At 31.3% G+C, this 6802-nt stretch overlaps 1 non-coding gene across 1 annotated transcript; it reads right to left on the bottom strand.

Moving 5' to 3' along the window:
* Nucleotides 1-4844: 4844 nt before the first annotated feature.
* On the bottom strand, nucleotides 4845-4968 carry LOC149556939 (U6atac minor spliceosomal RNA). Its single transcript, XR_016352518.1, has one exon. It is a non-coding gene; the product is annotated as a U6atac minor spliceosomal RNA (small nuclear RNA).
* Between the last annotated feature and the right edge of the window lie 1834 nt (nucleotides 4969-6802).

Below are 6802 nucleotides of genomic sequence, written 5' to 3'. Positions count from 1 at the left end.
AGAGGATAAAAGAGTTTAGGTCTTAATATTAATGGTTTAGAGTTTTTACACTTAAGCATTTACGGTTTAGGGTATAGGGTTATAAGGTCAGAGTTTAGGGATTAGGGTTTAGAATTAGTGGTTTAGGTTCCTAATAAAGCCTAAAGCCTAAACCTTAAACCCAACCCTAATTCTTAAACCCTTAACTCTAAACCTTAAACCCTAAACTCTAAACCTTAACCCTATATCCTTATCCTTAAACCCTAAACCCTAAATTCTAAAACCTAAATCTTAAACCCTAAATCCTTAAACCTAATCCTTAAACCATAAACCATAATTCTTAATTCTTAAATTGTAAATCTAAGCCCTAAACCCTAAACCATAAGACCTTAAACACTAAAGCCTAATCCTTAAAACCTAAACCTTAAAACCTAAAACCTAAATTGTAAATCCAATACCCTAAAATATAAATTACAAACTCTAAAACATTAAACCTATACCCAAAACCCTAAACCTATAAACCTAAACCCTAAACATTAAATTGTAAACTTGTAACCCTATACCCTAAACCTAAAATACTAAAAGCATGAACCCTATACCCTAAACACCAAATACTAAACTTGAAACATAAATTCTTAAACCCTAAACCCAAATTCTTAAATCCTAAACCCTAAATACTAAACACTAAACACTAAACACTAAATCTTAAACCTTAAACCCTAATCCTTAAACTATAAACCCTAAAATGTAAATCATAAATCCTAAACTATATATCATAAACCCTAAACCCTAAACCCTATACTCTATACTATAAAAGATAAATTGTAAACCCTAAAGCATAACCCTAAATTATGTACCCTAAACCCTAAACTTGTATCCCTAAACCCTAAGCCATATATACTATAAACCCTAAAGACTTTACCCTAAACCCTACACCCTAAACCAAAGCTTGTAACCATAAACCATAAACCTTAAACTTTTTATTCCAAACCTTAAATTGAATATCCTAAACCCTAAATCCTAAATCATAAATCATAAACTTTAAACCTTAAACCCTAAACCCTAAACCTTAAATCCTAAACCCTAATCCTTAAAACCTAAACCCAAAAACATAAATTATAACTCCAATACCCTAAAAAATAAATTATAATCTCTAAAACATAAACCCTATACTATAAACCCTAATATGTTAATCCTATACCCTGTATCCTAAACCCTAAACACTAATTGTAACCCTGTAACCCTATACCCTACACCTGAAATGCTAAAGCATAAACCCTAAACCCTAAAGCTTATATCATAAAAGCTAAATACTAAACCTAAAACCTTAAACCCTAAGCCCTAAACATTGAACTGTAATCCTTAAACCCCAAACCATAATCCTTAAAACTTAAACCCTAAACCATTAATTCTAAACCCTAACCACTAAATAGTAAACATGTAAACCTACACCCTAAAGTCTAACCCTATACTCTATACCCTAAACCCTAAATGCTAAAGTCTAACCTTAAATTCTAAACTCTAAACCCTAAAAGCTAAAACCTAAACCCTAAACTCATAAACTTGGAGCTAAAGAACAACAATAAATTATAAACCCAAAACACTTTACCCTAAACCCTAATCCCTAAACCCTAAATCCTAATCCCTAAACCTTAAACCCTAAACCCTAATCCTTAAACTATAAACTCTAAAACATAAAACCTAATTGATAAATCATATATCCTAAACTCTAAATTGTGAACCCTAAACCTTAAAGCGTAACCCTAAACCCTAAACTTTAAACTTGTAACCTTAAACCCTAAACCCTATATATAGAATCCCTAAAGCCTTTACCCAAAACCCTAATGTTGTAACCCCAAACTCTAAACCATAAAACTTAAGCTTGTAATAATTGTAAACCTTAAATCATAAACCCCAATCCTTGAACCCTAAATCCTAAACTATAAACCCTAATCCTATAAGCCCTAAATCCTAATCCTTAAACCAATAATCCTAAACACTAAACTCTAAAACCTAAACAACCTTCAACCCTAAATAATAAATCCTAATCCTTAAACCCTAAAACCTAAACTGTAAACCCTAAACCCTAACTCTTTCTAGCCACTTCAGACACACCACCTTTCTTGCCCCTCTAATCACTCCTACTAATAGTAGCTCCTTCAACCAACTATCCATTCAAAGAGAGCTCACTCTAACAACCACATAGTAGGCCTCTTGGAGGAGGTAGAATTAAGCCCTAAAATTCTATGGTGGGCAAACACTTCAGCACTCATGTTTGCGAGCCCTTTAGAATAGTAGGTTATCAATGGATATCTAGTCTCAAAGTGCCAATTCTCGTAGGGGCCTTAGGTCACTGAAGCAATCATATGAGCAAGTTTAGTTCTTAGTTCTGAGATGGTCCCAACCTAGTGAACCTTACCTCAACCCTAATTCTTAAATCCTAAACCCTAAACTCTAAACCTAAACCCTAAACCCTAAACCCTAAAACATAAAACACAAATTGTAAATCCTTTACCTTAAACCCTAAACCCTAACCTAAATCCTAAACCTTAAACCCTAAATTTAAACTTTAAACCCTAAACAATAAACCATAAAACATAAACACTAATCCTAAACCCTAAATCCTAAAGCATAAACTCTAAACCATAAATACAAAACCCTACAACTTAATCCTATAACCCTAAACCCTAACCCCCAAACCTTAAACCCTAAAACCTAGTCCTTTAAACCCTAAACCCTAAATGATAAGCATTAACCCCTAAACCCTGACTCATAAACCCTAGATCTTATAAATCCTAAATCATAAACCAATAAATCCTAAACCTTAAAACCTAAACCTAAATGGTAAATCTAATACCCTAAACTATAAATTATAAACTCTAAAACACAAACCTTATACCCTAAACCCTAATCCATGAATCCTAAAACTAAAAACCCTAAACAATAAATCATAACTTTCTAACCCTATAACCTAAACCTAAAATACTAAAGTGTAAACCTAAACCCTAAAACCTAAAACCTTCAACCTTAAACCCTAAACACTAAACTTTAAACCCTAAAAACCCTAATCCTTAAACACTAAACCCTGAAACTTAAAACCCAAACCATAAATCCTATACCTTAAATGCTAAACCTATAACCTAAATCATAACCCATAAACCCTAATCCCTAAACAATAAACCATAAAAGCTAAAGTGTAAACCCTAAAAGCTAAAGCATAACCCTTAACCCTAAATCCTCAACTTGTAACATTAAACCCTAAACCCTATACTATAATCCTTAAACCCATTACCTTCAGCCCTAAAATTTTAACCCCAAACTCTAAACCATAAACAATAAAACCTTAAACTTGTTATTCTAAACCTTAAATCATAAACCCTAATTTCTAAACCCTGAACCCTAATCTAAAAACCCTAAATCCTAATCCTGACATATACCCTAAAACTTAAACCTTAAACCCTAATTCCTAAAACCTAAACCATAAACCCTAAACTATAAACTCTTAACCATAAACATTAAACCCTAAACCTAAAACCCAAATTTTATAATCTGTTAGTCCTATACCATAATCCCTAAATCCTAAAACTTAAAAAGGTAACCATAATGCCTAACCTTAACCCTTAACTTATAATCCTAAACCCTCAACCCCTTAACCTTAAACCCTAAATTGTAATTCTTAAACCATAAATCCTAAACCTGGAAACCTGAACCCTAAAACCCTAAACCCTAAACATTATACCCTACACCATAAAACTTGATCCTATAGCCTTAAACCCTAAACCCTAAACCCCAATCCTAATTCATAAACCTTAAATCCTTAAATTATGAACCCTAAAAAATAAATCGTAAATCTTATACCCTAAATTGTAAACTATAAACACTAAACCCTAAGAGCTAGAGTGTAAACCTTAAACCCTAAAGTGTAACCCTAAGCCCTAAACTCTAAACTTTTAACCTTAAACACTAAATCCTATACTGTAATCCCTAAACCCTTAATTACCCTAAACCCTAAACACGAAACCCCTAAATGTAAACCTTAAAACCTAAACCCTATAACCTAAGGCCCTATTTGGTTGCAAGAAATTATCAATGTGGAATTCAACTATACTTGAATAAGATCTCTTCTGGAATTTATGCATTCTAAAAATAAATTCTAGAATATCATTTGGAGTTATTTGGTTGTCTTGGAAGAGGAATCAGTAGATGACTATTTTGTGTTTGGTTGCATCAATAAAAATAGTAATTAGAATAAGTTTTTTTGTTAAAAATCTTAATATGAATTTATTAAAAAAATACTTCTTTTGTTATTTTTTTAAAAGTCAAATTAATTTACTACCCTCTTCGTTATAAATTGACTTTATCAGTAAGAAAGGTATATCACAACCTTTATATTTAATTCACTTAATATCAAGTTAAACGTGCTTCAAAGTTTAAAAAGTTTAAATATTTTGACAAGGTATATCACAACCTTTAAATATATTTCACATAATACCAAGTTAAATGTGTTTCAAAGTTTAAAAAGTTTAAATATTTAGACCTCGCTTATTCCCAAATATATTTGCTTGCTTAGCCCACACATTAATTTCCCAGTGAAAGCAACCCACGTTTTTGAATCTTAAATTCATTGGATTTAAATCTAGTTATTTTAAAATTATATTCAATATTGCTTAACATTGTTTTCATTATATGCGTGGTTTTTAATATATATGTTTATTGTTAAAGAAGTCAAAAGTTACAATTTTTTGACAACATTTTTTTTTTAAATTATTACATTTGAAGAATTTGATTATTAATACTATTGTATGCATAAAGAATATAAAAAATTATGTTAAATATAACTATAAATTCGAATATAATATCAAAACCAAAATTATTTTATTTTTGCGTAAGAACCGTCAATGACTGATAGCCGTGTGTGAAGGAAAGTCCAAAGACTATTCCTGTCCTTATCAAGGGAGATGTCAACCATCTCTCCTTTTCGACAAACACAAACATTTTAGTTTTAAATATTGTATATATAGATACAATATTTGAGCATAGTTTTATTTAGAAGGCTAAAGATAAGATTTATTTGTAAAGATAATTTTAACAGAAGTTTATAATAGATATCAAGTCCTCCTAAGTGATTTTTTCATCGATAAAATTCCTTATACAAATTATAACTATGCATTTGTTTGCATATGTTCCCAACAAACAAATGCAATTAAAAGGCAAACAAGACATTGTAAAAAATAAATTTCAGCCTTCTAACTATTGCAACACTTGCACTCTACTCCACCATCACACATTGTACTTGTTGTTTGTGCATCACTAGCCCATTCAAAAAATCCACATCCATCATGCTCCTACAATAGAATATCTTCATTAGTTCCTAGTATAATAATTATTTATTCATTACGCTAATTTCTAACAAAATTAATAACAACTTTTTTCTTATTCGGACAACACCAAAATTTATGCCCAAGATTTTTTAGTGTGTTGGAGATTTTTAACAAATAAGGGCTAGCACCACATCAACATGTTGGCACATTGATTAAAGCCATCAACCGTGCAACATAAAAAATACATTAGTTCTTTTAAAAAGCAATAAAAGACATCTAGGTTTAGACATCAATAAGAGCTAAATGGAAAGAAATCAAGCCATTTGTTATCATGACATCTATGCTGAAGTTTAGAACTGACTACAATAGAGTGGAAAATAACCTCTAACAATGTTTGCATCAGATATTTCCAATGTGAGAAAAAACATTACTAGAAAGAAGATAACAATATTGTGCACACCCAAAAAAAATATGACATTGTCCAAATTAAGACATTATCCATAGGAGCCAAACAACACAAGAGTTGAAGTGAAATGTTGATGTAGACATTCGTAATGTTGGTGTAGATATTACTATTGTAATAAATACTAAATAAAATTTTAAAAATTCAATCTAAAAACTATTTTAAACACAAGAAGTAATTGCGAGATGACCACTAATTCATTTTGGAGCAATTAGATGGCATCTCATTTTCATAGAATAGTTAGATGTCATGTCATTTTATGATGAATGCTCAAGCAAAGCCTATTATTTAAATGAGAAACATACATTGTAAAATGTGCCACATGAAGGTGGGATTTTGTCTCATAGAATGTGATGGGAGCAGCCCGTAACACACCAAAGACCAAAACCTTTATCACCAATGAAAAAGGATAAATTCAGAGTAAAAATCCATGGATGGTGTAAGATAGCAGGTTTTAGTGATATAAGAGAACACTAATATAGTTATGTGCACAATACTTCATAGTCCAATAAACATATTAGATTCCAAATATGGAGTATACTTTTAGGATTCTTGAACCTATAGAGATTTATTATATGTGGTTTTGATGGCCTGTTTGGGACTTGAGATTATCTCCTCAGCACGGTGGGAGTGGACCACTTAGGTTCCATGCAGTCGGGTGGTAGTGTATTTTCCACTCTTATCATTTGAGATATGTCTGAGACACTGTGGTTGATGCTTTCTTGGTTGGTATTTATCTTCATTCTGTTCTTGGAGCATTATGATAGATGATATACCTTATGATGGATGTATTTATTGGTATGTTTCTTATATTGATGATTTGCATATGTTAGATGATGGTATCCTATGCTTTACTTTGCATGTTAGTAGGATGTTTTAGGAGTGACATTCCTACTATGATATACCGATGATCTCTTCGGTGCTTTGGAATGTTACGCACGGAAGGATGGTTAGGATCCACGATGGTCTAATGATGCTATTTATGGTTGGGAGGAACCGTGCACTTAGTTAATTATGTTTGTGATATATGGTTATATTT

The sequence above is a fragment of the Cupressus sempervirens genome, chromosome 5 (genome assembly GCF_028749045.1).
Source record: "Cupressus sempervirens isolate cs-2001-9-10 chromosome 5, ASM2874904v1, whole genome shotgun sequence".
NCBI lineage: Eukaryota > Viridiplantae > Streptophyta > Pinopsida > Cupressales > Cupressaceae > Cupressus > Cupressus sempervirens.
The sequence above is the reverse complement of the archived record's forward strand: the minus strand, read 5'-3'. Positions and strand labels throughout refer to the sequence as shown.